At 41.6% G+C, this 11,965-nt stretch overlaps 1 long non-coding RNA gene across 1 annotated transcript in view; it reads right to left on the bottom strand.

The window, feature by feature from the left end:
* The window catches only part of LOC102676869, a 22,203-nt gene extending 10,244 nt beyond the window's left edge, over positions 1-11,959 (bottom strand). Inside the window, exons 1-2 of the long non-coding RNA XR_004150885.1 lie at positions 11,608-11,959; positions 10,553-11,045 (exon numbers count right to left, since the gene is read on the bottom strand). This is a non-coding gene — a long non-coding RNA (uncharacterized LOC102676869). The remainder of the gene's footprint in view (positions 1-10,552; positions 11,046-11,607) is intronic.
* Between the last annotated feature and the right edge of the window lie 6 nt (positions 11,960-11,965).

Here is an 11,965-nt window from a genome sequence, read left to right as displayed (position 1 = left end):
GCGGAGGGAGGTGTAGGCGAAGGAGGACGTGGCTTCATTTGTTTCAGCGGGCCCGCTGGTGGGTGGTTACGTCACGCGTTGGTCGTCATGGTAACCTTCTGGGCTTTGCCAAGAGGGGATCGGCGGCGTGTTGCCGCTCCAGACGACCAGGGATCCCGATATCCTACGGGATCTCCCATGCAGGCGAAACATTCGAGTGCACTTAAGGGTGGTGGTCACGACCAGACTTTACTTCCATCCTGATGTCCTCGATTCGATAAAAATGATTTTTATTTTCTTAGACAGCAAGTTTATGTATTTTAACTTTATGTAGGGGATGGAGGATTTTTATTCTTCTTTTTTTTTGGAAGGTAGAAGCGTTAGGTTAGGTTGATGGGGGAAGAAAATGTCTTATGATGAATGAAACAGGGTAGATGATGGTTTCATGGTAACGATTGTGAGTACGGTAACTTAAGATGTTTGGTAGTACCGTTGAAAGGGGATTAAGATGAGATGCTAATTCCGGTGGAGAAGTTTTGAATGTTTGAGGATGATCTGCTTAACAAAGTATAAGAAGATTAACGTCAATTCAAACTGAATGAGTCGAGATAAGTTGATAATTAAACGTAAGTTTACCAATGTATTTTTACATATTCTATATTCTACATCCTAGTATAATGTCCTCTCAAAAGATAAAAAATTAATCTCGAAGAAACCTAAGAAGAATCTATAAAATTCGTTCCCTCTCTGTTAATCGTATCCCTATTTTTCTTCCCTCCCCACTCGTCATTCCGCAAAGCATTTCCAACCCTTCTCCAAACCTCTTATTTCTCGCGGCGTACACCGTCGAATAAAGCAGCGCGATTAAGCGTGCACGTAACGTGTCCTCGGGGCGCGAGAACGTCTTCAGCCGTCGAGGCGGAGCGCAGACCTGCAACCATCTTTGAGCCTTCTCCTCGAGTAATTACACGACCTCTCCGCGAGGCGTTTCTCCGTATTCCGTGGCATCCCGAAAACTGGATCGAATTCCATTAACGCCGCTCGCGTCTCTTGTTTCGGCGAGCGAACATCCTCCTCCGCCTTCGAAAACCGGCGACAACGTTTCCGCATTTTGCCGCTCGACGACCAAACCGTTCTTTGGAACACGCTCCTACGGTTTGGTAGGAGCTGATTCGACGAGTTAAGAAGAAGAGAGAGAGAGAGGAGCGTTAAGTGGATCCTGCGACAGGATTGCTTTTAATTCGCGCGTCCTCGGGCGATGTTCGAGTAGCTTTTGGGGGGTGAAAGTGGATTTTTCTTGAGTTGCCGAGTTTTGAAGTTCTTTACTTCTCTTTTTCTGGGGAGAGGGGTTTGTGATTCGAGGGGAACGGAATGGGATTTATGTGTAAATGTAGGTATTGCGAGAACGGGGACCTCGTCTTGGAATGGAAGAATTTATTTGGAAGGGAATCGAAAATATTATTTCGAGAAAACTATTGATTCCTCTATTAAAACTTCGATCTTCTTTTAAATAATTTTAAAGCTTAGCTTTCTAATGTTTTAGAAAAAAAAAATCGAAGTTAATAAATTCTTTTCCAAGAGAGAGAATTTCATCGTAAACGAAAAGATGGAGAATAATTTGAAAGAGTTTCGAGATTATTAAACTCTGCCTCTCGTTATTTGTATCAGAGAGCGTTTATTCATTGCATCCAATGATCTCGATGTCATCTTGACATCCTTAGCAGACATCCCGGGCAAAGTTTACCCCCGATGGGGGTGAGTCTCCCGAACCCACCGACAATTTGAGTTTTCATTGGAAAATAATTATTATGGGATGCTCCGCTGCTCGAGACCCGGCCTCCCCCCACAGCATTAAGTATTGTTTCTCCCTATGTTTGAAATTAATTTGAAGTTGCCTAAGCAACCCCATCGCGCTTCCAAGAAACCCCCTGCCTCCTTGCCAGTCAATAAGGACTACCCGACCAAGCAGTTTCCAACTTACCTTCACGAGCTATTCTAGGGAAGGGATCGACCCGAGTCAGATCGACTTTTGCTGACTTTCTCGAGATCTCTGTGTTAAGCGATTAATTAGACGTGTGCTGTCTCGTTAAATTTTCATCGGCAATACGCGGAATTTAGTTGAATCAAAGGGGAGATTCCTCTTCTAAATTCGTCAAATTGTGCTACGTTTAGATTCAATTTAGTATTTATCTTTGCCCTATTTTTATTAATCTTATGAAAAGTAGCACGTATAATTATTTACTCGAAATCCGTGTAGAGAAATTTAAAATAATAAGAGAAGTTTAATAAACTTATATTAACACGTTATTCCTTTTTAAACTGAATCCACGCTTCGTTCTTATACTATATTCCTCTCGTCCAAACCAATCATAAAATTAAAGATAACCTTTCAATCCTTCTCCAAAATAAGAAAATTCTCCTCTTCATCCTTCCATCCTTCATCTCCGTCCGACATTCACATCCCCTATTAATATCCAAAAGTAACAACTATCAAACTCGTGCTCGATAAAAAATCTCGAAAGATTCGAAAAGAGATCAAAATCCTTCCTTAGATCGTCTCAAGACACGACGATGATATCAACACGAGGAACCGCCATTTCAGAACCTGATGGCGAGCCACCACCAGCAGAGCCATGTTGCACGGCTGTGTAACGTTGGTTCGTCGCCCTCGCTATCCCGGGAGGGGGTGGTTTTCGAAAGACGTGGGGCGGGCTTGCCAAAAGCAGCCAGGAGTGCTCGCGCGCGTCCTCGCGCGTATACATGCACCGAAACTGAACAGAAGGGGGCAACGGTGTACGTGCAACGGTACACGACAGAGTATGTCGGCTGCTCCATCGTCCTGGCAGGATGCAAGACGTAACATGCCTAACGATCTCTTCCCTCCCTCCCTCCCCCTATTCCGCCAATCCTCCCTCTCGCTCCTCAGCGCCCTGTCCCCTTTTGTCGAATCTCACTCTATCCCACCTTTCTCCATCCACCTTCCTCCCCCTTTATCTTCGCCATCCTCCTCATCTCTTCCTCTACTCTCTCTCTCTCTCTCTCTCTTTTTCTCTCTCTCTCTCGTTCCTCCGCTGTCCCGCTTCCCTTCGGATCCTGGCTGACTCGTCCTCGCGACTGCTTGCCACTGGCTTACCGTCTTATGCAGCTTTACGTCCTGCGCCAATTTGCGCCAATTTGCGTTCGCCGTTGCGTCCTCTCTCTCTATCTATCTATCTATCTATATATATATATATCTCTCTCTGTCCTTATACCGCGCCTGCCTGTTTTCCGCTTCCTATTCGCCACTGGCTCCTCTTCCTCCCTCCCCCGCCCGCTTTTCGGGGACAAGAGTTCGAAACGGAACATTCGAATCCGCGGGATTTTGCGACGATGCTTTTTCGAGAGGATTTCACGAACTATGGGAACATGTTTTGAGAAAGTTGTTGGGAAAGTGTGCGGTGGAAGAGTTGCTCGAGTGTTGGAAGATGGTGAGGGGTGGTTAAGAAACGGAGAAGCGTATCTTGATGATCATTATGGAACACGTTGACACGAGATTCGATTATAAGAATATACGTATACAAATTTCATTGTATCTAACGTTAATACGAATTATTTCGTTTATTTCAATATTTTAAAACTTAAGGGATGAAATATAAATCTGTAAATAGAATTTGTTGCAAGTTTTCATAAATTTCCTCACCGCTTCCTTTAAAAGAACCGTCGTTTGAATCCGTTTCCAATCAAAGGTGAAATTTCTGCCTTTAAAGAAATCGTGGAACACGCTGTTTCGAATAATTATCCACATCGTCAATTAGTCTCTGTCGCGGTACACGGTCGCTTTTCGACCGCGAAGAGTTATCCAGGGCGAGGGCAGGCCATAAATCAGTGGCGTAAACGCGGTGGGGCTGACCCCGAGGAAAGATTGTTTGGGCTGACCCTCGACCCGGGCGGGGGACCCGCTGACCTCCACCGGATTGGCCACCAGACGAGAAACCGGAAATTCCACTTCCCCTGCCGCATTCGTCCGGCGAGTTGACCTGAACGATAATGTCCGGTCACTCCTTTTTTTCTGCGGCACGCGCCCCGTAGCGAGTATTAGCCGGTGATTTATCGACGGGTCGTGGACCACGGCCGTTCCACTGTCGATTTTTAATCGTTTATTTTCCACTTTCCTTAACCCCCTCTTCTTCGTTGCCGCAGGTATTAGTAAATATTGCGTGCACTGCCCCCTTTCTCGACGAGCTGGCAATTGGATGGACGTTCTTTTATGGGACGTTTGTTTGAGTTTGAGTGAATTTTTAAACGGTGACGACGAAGGGTTTACTTTTTCGAGGGCTTCTGGCGGAAGGTGATTTGAGAAAGAGATTGAAAAATGTTCTTGTGTTATTTATATATACGTTTTTCTTGATTTTTGTCGATTGAAGATTCGTAGAATTAGAAGTGTCGATAGTTTGAAATTAATTAGTAATTTTTAGATCTGATTAATATAGAACTTGTTAAAAAGAAAAAATAGCTTATTGAAAAATAAGCTAATATGTTGTAGTTGTTATATGAAATAAAACGCAATATATATAATTCAAGTAAATTAGTTCGATAAATAAGGAAATTCTAACCTATTATTTTTCTTTTCAGAATTTATAACGAAAATGACTTTTAAAGTGAAGAACATTAAAAAGAGAGAAACAAGAACGACGAGGAAAAGAAGAAAGATGACAGGTGAAAGCAAGTTTTCAAGGGAAACGTGTTTAACGTCAAATTCAATCTCGCGCACGCTCGACTCCTCTTCAATGGCCATTTTGTCCGATGTGCAATCGAATTATTCACGGTCAAGCAGAGAGTGACCAGCGGTCAACTGCTTTCGCAGCAGGAAGTCGTCGAAGAAGTCGGTGAGCCACGCCATTTCGGGGTAATTGAACTGATTCGAGTCAGGGGTTGGTGGCCGGCATGAGGCAGGGGTGGTATCGAAGGGTGACCTTTACAAAATGGCTGCGAGCCATTTTCGCGTCAGAGTGGCGACGAAGCTTGCATTTTGAAGAAATGTCAGGAATAAAATATTTTTCAAACTTGCCTTTCTTATCTTCTGATTGGTAAAAAAAATATTATTTATAAGAGAAAGCTTCTGTACTTCTTTTTACCCGTGTTAATGTAATAGTTTTAGATTAATAATTATATATAAAATATGTAATATATATTATATAATAATATAACATATATATATATAATATATATAATAATATAATATAATAATATAATAATATAAATATATATATAAAATATGTAATAGTTTTAGAGTAATAGATTACGTTTAATTTATTTCTGATTATTACATTTTTTGTAATTTATATTAAAATCAATTGTTGTATTGTTCATTCCCTTTTCCTAATTCCGTTAATTCATTCCAATTTCTAATAGAATTATGAAGAACCTACTCATTTCTCTAGTTAAAGATTCAGATGAGCAATACAATTTCCCTTGGAAAGAAATATAATTTTCACATTTGTGTAACAATCACGAATCAAAAAATATACCTCCCCTAATTCGTTTCTCTAAATAAACAACGAAAATTGCGGCAATTAATAAATACTACCACATTTACGAAATATAATGTAAAAAAAAAAGATGAAGTTCGTTTCCCAACATGGATCCTGAGTCGAGCGAACGACAAATAGTTTTATTTCCGTCGCCTGCATGACGGGATAAAACAGGCGAAACGAGAGCATTCGAGCATTTCTTAACGACGGATGACTCAATGAGAAGTTTATCGCTTCATTTTTCTGTCGATCATATTTTAAGGCCTCCATTACACGATGCCTCGAACCCGATATTACTTTTGCATTATTCCGATTCTTCGCCGCGTATAAACGCGAATCGTCCGCCGTCCGTGAGAAATGTCTGCCGGCGGAAATAATTCGGTGTTAAATTGGCGAGAGAGAGAGAGAAAGAGAGAAAAGAAGTGAATTAAGAGAGAGATGCTTTCTATTTCTTCGTGGCAGAAGTTAAGTTACGAAGAAAATATTATTTTGGAAAAATGTTATTTCCAAATATGCGAAATTGACCCACTGAAATTTCGATTGTTAATGAGACAAGTCTAAAGGGGAGATTTTGCAAATGTAGTTTGCAGTTTGAAAAACTGTTCTATCTCGTATTTACATCGTCGGATTTCAGGTTTGAGGACAAAGTTTACGTCGAAAACGGGAAAGTTTATCTTGTCAGCGCACTTTAATCTCTTCTGTTTCCTTAAGTTTGAAGTTTTTGAAGAATGTTTTTAAATTCACTCTCTTCAGTTTGTACGGAAGTAAGACGGTAATTTTCTTTGGTTTCTGCTCAAAGTATCTTGTAATCGAAAAATGAAATTTCTTGTGAAACATCTTGTACGAAGTTGAGCGATTAAATTTTTTTATTACGTGATATTGGATCAAATATTCACTAAAGTGTATTTTTAAACACACTTGTTTCAAGAACAACCATATTGTCTTTGTTCAATTTTACATAAATTTTACCTAAAGAAAATTTTACCTAACTAAAATTACCTAACTGACTATTAATTACGAATAACAAATTATTCAAAATTCTCAATTCTCGTTCTGCGTTTCACGAATCAATTTAAAAAAGTTCAATTATGAATAAATAACAAATAAACACGTACCTCAAAAAATTTTCCACGGAAGAATTCTCGAAAACGATCCACCCCACAGCTTCCACATCGTCACGTCGTGCAATCACGATTGCTCGTGGCTTGATTTATCGGAAAAATCGTCACGGAAAAGTCACGAGGAAAGAGAAAAGGAATTGTGCAAATAGGCAACAGACGTGTCTTCGATGCGAGAGGTGTTGCCTCGTTGGTGCCAATCGAAAGACTAAGCGAAAGGGTTAACATATTCCTGAATACAAAACACATGCATATTCTATGGGGTCCCATGTGCGTCTCCTACCCCGAGATACTAGCCCTATCTTAGTGTGCGTGCACACGCACGGGGCCCAGGTGGGGCCCCCCCTTCGACACGCGTATGGAAAACGAGGCACCGTGGCTACCTGAATCCTCGATCTCGCGCCACCGTGGAAAAAAGAAAGGAAGGTCGAAATGGCTGGAGGCAGTCACCGCGTGACAACTATTGCTTATCGTAATGTGATTTTCATTTCGATGCCTGGATCCTTTTCGAACGATTATTAATGATCGAGAAACCGGAAGAGTCTCGTTATTCGGCGTAAAAAATTCCATTCGACTCTCTCCGCTCTTCGAGTTGCACTCATCGAATGGTTGGCTGTTCGAGAGAATCGAGATGATATTATGAGATTCGATGGGTAATTATAGAGAATTAACGAGAGGAGGGGAGACGGTGACGGATGGAATTGGAAGAGGAGAGGGATGAAATCGATAATTTTGGTAGGTTTTTGAATGATACTGGATAGATAGGCTACTAGATAGATTGAAATAACAATAATAACATTACTTGAATTACTTACCAAATGTTTTCTCAAGAAAATTTCGAATCCAACAGTAAACTATAAAATAATTAATTCAAACTTCGATTAACTATTTAACTATCACAAAATTGCGTTCCAAGAGTCAATTCATATTTCATAGAGAAGACGAATCCAACGAATCCTCCCTTTACAAACAAACAACCAAACAATTGAATCAACAATTGGAGCCATCATCGGTGTCCTCGAAAAATATCCAACCGAGTAACTTTATTAAATCCGAATCAAACTCGTTTGAACCGTTTCCCTCAAAACCGAGGCCCGATCCACGTACCTGAACCTCCCCGCGGAAAGCTTGCCTGCGTTGAAACTTCCGGCGAACTGCGCATTCGTGGAGTGACGTACATCAGTCCCCGGGTCAGATTGAAAAGGAAAACGAGTATCCCAGAGTGCTCTCGAAACGATGCAGGCTATCTCGAAATCGCGGCGGCACCCATCGAGTGGCCCTCCAAGATAAAGATCAAATCGTACGAGGCAAAGGTGCGAAGCCCTGCCACGCATGGCTGACCGCATTGTTCGTTCCTGTGACGTCTTAACTAAGTCCTAGCCGCGCTCGTATAGAATGGTAGGAAAGCGGTCGACGAGCGAGGGAGGAGGACAGATAGCCTGGTCGACCTGGTTTATTATATGGGGGGCACCCATGGTCAGGAGATGGCGAGTTTTCCACATCTGTCGCGAGGTTGTCCCTCGAAACGAGTTAATACGATTGCGGGCCCTCGAACGGGATATCTCGATTCGATTCGCGATAAGTTGAGCGGTGGCCATTTTATTTGCATACACGACGAACCTGAAATCGAGATTCTGTGTTAGATGAGGAGCGAGTTTTGGATTCGTGTTGGACGTGTTAGAATTAGTGGAATGTTCCTTTTTTATTTTTTTTTATTTTTTGTTTTCGAAGAGCGGTGAAAGAGAGTGAAGTTGATGGTGATGATCGTGGAGGGATGAGATGATTGTGCTTTTCTAGTTTGGGATCGGTATGCGAATGTTTGAGATGGCTTCGATGGTTGTGGAACGGTGGGTATGTGACGAAGAGGGGGATTTTTATCGTCGATGGATATTGTAAGAGTAATATTGGAAATGACAATTATAATTTGAAATAATTGTAAAAGAATGAAATTAATTTTTAAGTTATAAAATTGTTATAAATTATGAAGAATGTTTATATTAGAATTTAAAACTAGAATAATAATGTAATAATAATATTAAAGTATCAAATGTTTTCCTAAATAAATTTTATATTTTCAATAGAATTATAAAACTAATTTAATTTATCTAAAGATAAAATCCAAAAATTTCTAAATTAAATAACAAACAAATTCAATACCCATTCCAACTCTTCAAATTTCAAACATTCCAAATCGATTTTCAAATAAACGTAATAACTTTCTTCGCTAAAAACTCGAAAGAATCTTCAATGAAAACGACCCTAAGAATCACAGCATAGCTCGGGAAAAAATCCACGCGAGAAATTGGGTCAGGTAGATCCTCCTCAACTTATCCCCTAACTCTCTCAATCACCTCGTTCGATCTTCGATTCCACGTTGAAAACGGTTACCTGTGCCGATCGGTAGTGCTCCCCCTCTCCTCTAATGTATTAGTCAAAACCGAACACCCGTCACAATGGCGCTGATTACTTTAATAATGGAACAGAATGGCCCCGGGGCTGGTGGCTGGGTGTTGGGTTTTCCTCGCGGGCACAATGCAGCTCGCGAAGTATACAAATAGAAAGAAAAAAAAAGGGAAAAAAAAACGGAAGAAGAGGAAGGAGAGGAGAGAGGGAGAAAGGGGCGAGAGGGAAGCTTGCGTCAACCCCTCGAAGGACATACCCCGTCTAGTTACCCCTTACGAGAATATTCAAATCGCAACCCTTTCGACCGTGAAAGGAGACTTCTGCCTTCGAACCCTTCGATCGGATTCAATGGGCATCGATATTCAAATTTATATTCGACGCGAGGTTCACGCGCTCTTCCCTCACCCTTTTTCTCAGCCGGTCGAGGCCACGTTCGCGCCCTCTCAGCGACGAATAACCGTTCGTCGTATTCAGTTATTGGGGTCGACGAGAGGAAGAAAGAGAAAGGGATGGAATTTGCATTCTGCTTTTTTTTCTTTCTCTCTCTCTCTCTCTTTCTCTCCTTTCTTCTCTCTTTCCTCTCGTTCCTCCTTTCGTCTCGTTTGTTTGTATTCGATATCGTTTCGTCGCCGATACTCGCGAAATTGGAGCGGAAACGACGCCGGCAGATGCAAGGAAACCTTCGAATCCTCGTTCTCGCCCCCTGTGACAGATTCCGCGTTCGCTAGAATACGTCCCCCTCGATCTTGAGGAAAGCTTCTTCCAGGGATAGAAATCGTCTCAGGGGTGGAAAATAAAGGGACAGGGGGAATGGAATGATTTAACGTACCGATGTTTCGTTTTCGTATTTGAATACATATAGAGAACCGTGTCAATGTGTGAGTGCGATACTCGTGCGATTTCCGTTGCTAGCTCGAGTTAAGTGTGATATATCGCGTTAAATTTACAAACTCGAGGATGTATAAATTTTAGAGAAAAGTTTAGAATATTTGGATGGACGGATTTCATATTCAACGATTATTCGTATCTTATACTTTATCTTTACTATTAATTTAATTCACGATCTCGTTATATTATCCCAATCTCTTCTCAAAAAAAAAACCCCTCGAATCTCTGCGAATCTAATTATTAAAACGCAAACAAATTCGTTCAAACTTCTCGTACTTTACTAAAAAAAAAAAAAAAACACCCTCGTCACAAAGCGCAATTTCTACCGATTTCACCCCCTTGAAAACACGAACGTGGAACATCCGCGGAAGCGCGAGCTGCTAAATATTCCACGGAGCATTGTAGTACCGGTGGGGTAACAAGGAGACGAGCTCGAGGAGTAAAGACTTCTCCAATGGAGGAGGAATAAGAATAAGAAGAAAAATAAACGAGGAAAAGGAGAGGAGCAAGGCAGCGAGCAACTGCTGGGGGAAAGGAAGGGCTGGGGATTGAACTCGATGGAACCGCGAAGAAAACGAGGCCACGGAGGGGGGGCGTGAGGGTGGGTGGAGGCGCGAACAGGAAGGAGAATAAGAAGAAAATAATGACTCTTACTGAGTCTGGTGCTGCGGCGGCCGAGTCTGCAGCGTCTGAGGGGGCGTCGCGTAGGAGGAACAGAGGGGGAGGAAGGGGAGGAGAGGGGGGAGGGAGGCGTCGTCGGCGTGTCTACGGCCGTGACCCGGTTTTTTCCGAAGCAACAGGTCCCTTCTAATTAAGAACACTTAAGAAAACTTCCCTCTTAAAGCTAACGCCTCTCCCTTCGTTCTCTTCTCGGCTGATAACGCCATTATATTTTAATAAAGCCAGGCGAGCCGTCTTCCTAGCTCGCTCTCCGCCAACCCGTTCTCTCTCATCCTGCTTCTCCTTCTCTCTTTCTCCTTCTGTCGTTTTAATCTGTCTGTCTCCTTCTTCCGTCTTCTTTCTCGTTTCTTTTTCTTCTTCTTCTTCTTCCGCTTGGAAGAAATGCACTGGGAAGGATGAGTGGATCGGTAGAAGAGTATGGCAAACCACTTTTCGGATTCCGGTTCGGGGAAACGGGTGGAATTTTCTTGTGATTTCTTTTTTGGGGGGTTGTGGTAACATGAAACATAAAAAAGATTATATTAGAGATTAGATTCAGGTTGTTGGTTTCAGGAGAAGAATTTTCTTTTCGTTTTTCACGTAAACGATAATTTAGATACTTCTTTGTCTGCTCATGGATGAATATTATTAGTAGATTTAACGATTACTTTTACGTAATGAAATAATAATACAAAGAATCATGGCTCTTTCTCGAGCAAAATGAAAAGTAACTTAAATTTTTAATAAATAATATATATATAATATATAATATAATAATATATATATATAATATAATATAATAAATAAACGTTTGGAATTTTTGTGGTTGGAAACTAAATTTTGTTAATACCTCGAAATCCCATGATAAAGATAAACCCATGAAACTCAGTCCATCGTACTCAACTCACAATGCAACGAGAGAATCCCTACAAATAATATACGATAATACGATCGTATTCTCTTTATCGTATCTAAAAAGAATTCACAATTCCAAACACGATCGAATATTTCCAAAACTACCCCATCGTTCCCGATACTCAAGATACTACAACCGAATTGAGATTCGCATTCGACGATAGTTCTCGCGCCGGTAATCTCCCGATCCATCCACATTCACATCCCGTTTTAGCCCGATTTCCGGCGAATTTTCGCTCGCGCGCAACCCCCTCGATCCATCCACACTCGACTCGGCGCGAAAAGAAAATTATCGCTCGCGCGTGTTTACCCTTGGCATTGCATCCCTCGCGATGCACTCGACGTGCCAATAAATTCCACGGTTTCGAAATAAGAGTACGCACCCCAGGGTTGGTTATTTTTCCTCTCTCTTTCCTTCTTTCTTTTTTTTTTTCAAGAGACACCCATCCCTTGAAAAGTGTTCGTTCGAAACACACCCTCGGATAGAGAGAG

This window comes from Apis dorsata, unplaced genomic scaffold (genome assembly GCF_000469605.1).
Source record: "Apis dorsata unplaced genomic scaffold, Apis dorsata 1.3 scaffold_358, whole genome shotgun sequence".
Taxonomy (NCBI): domain Eukaryota; kingdom Metazoa; phylum Arthropoda; class Insecta; order Hymenoptera; family Apidae; genus Apis; species Apis dorsata.
Note: the sequence above shows the minus strand (reverse complement) of the source record. Positions and strands in the feature narration are given on the sequence as shown.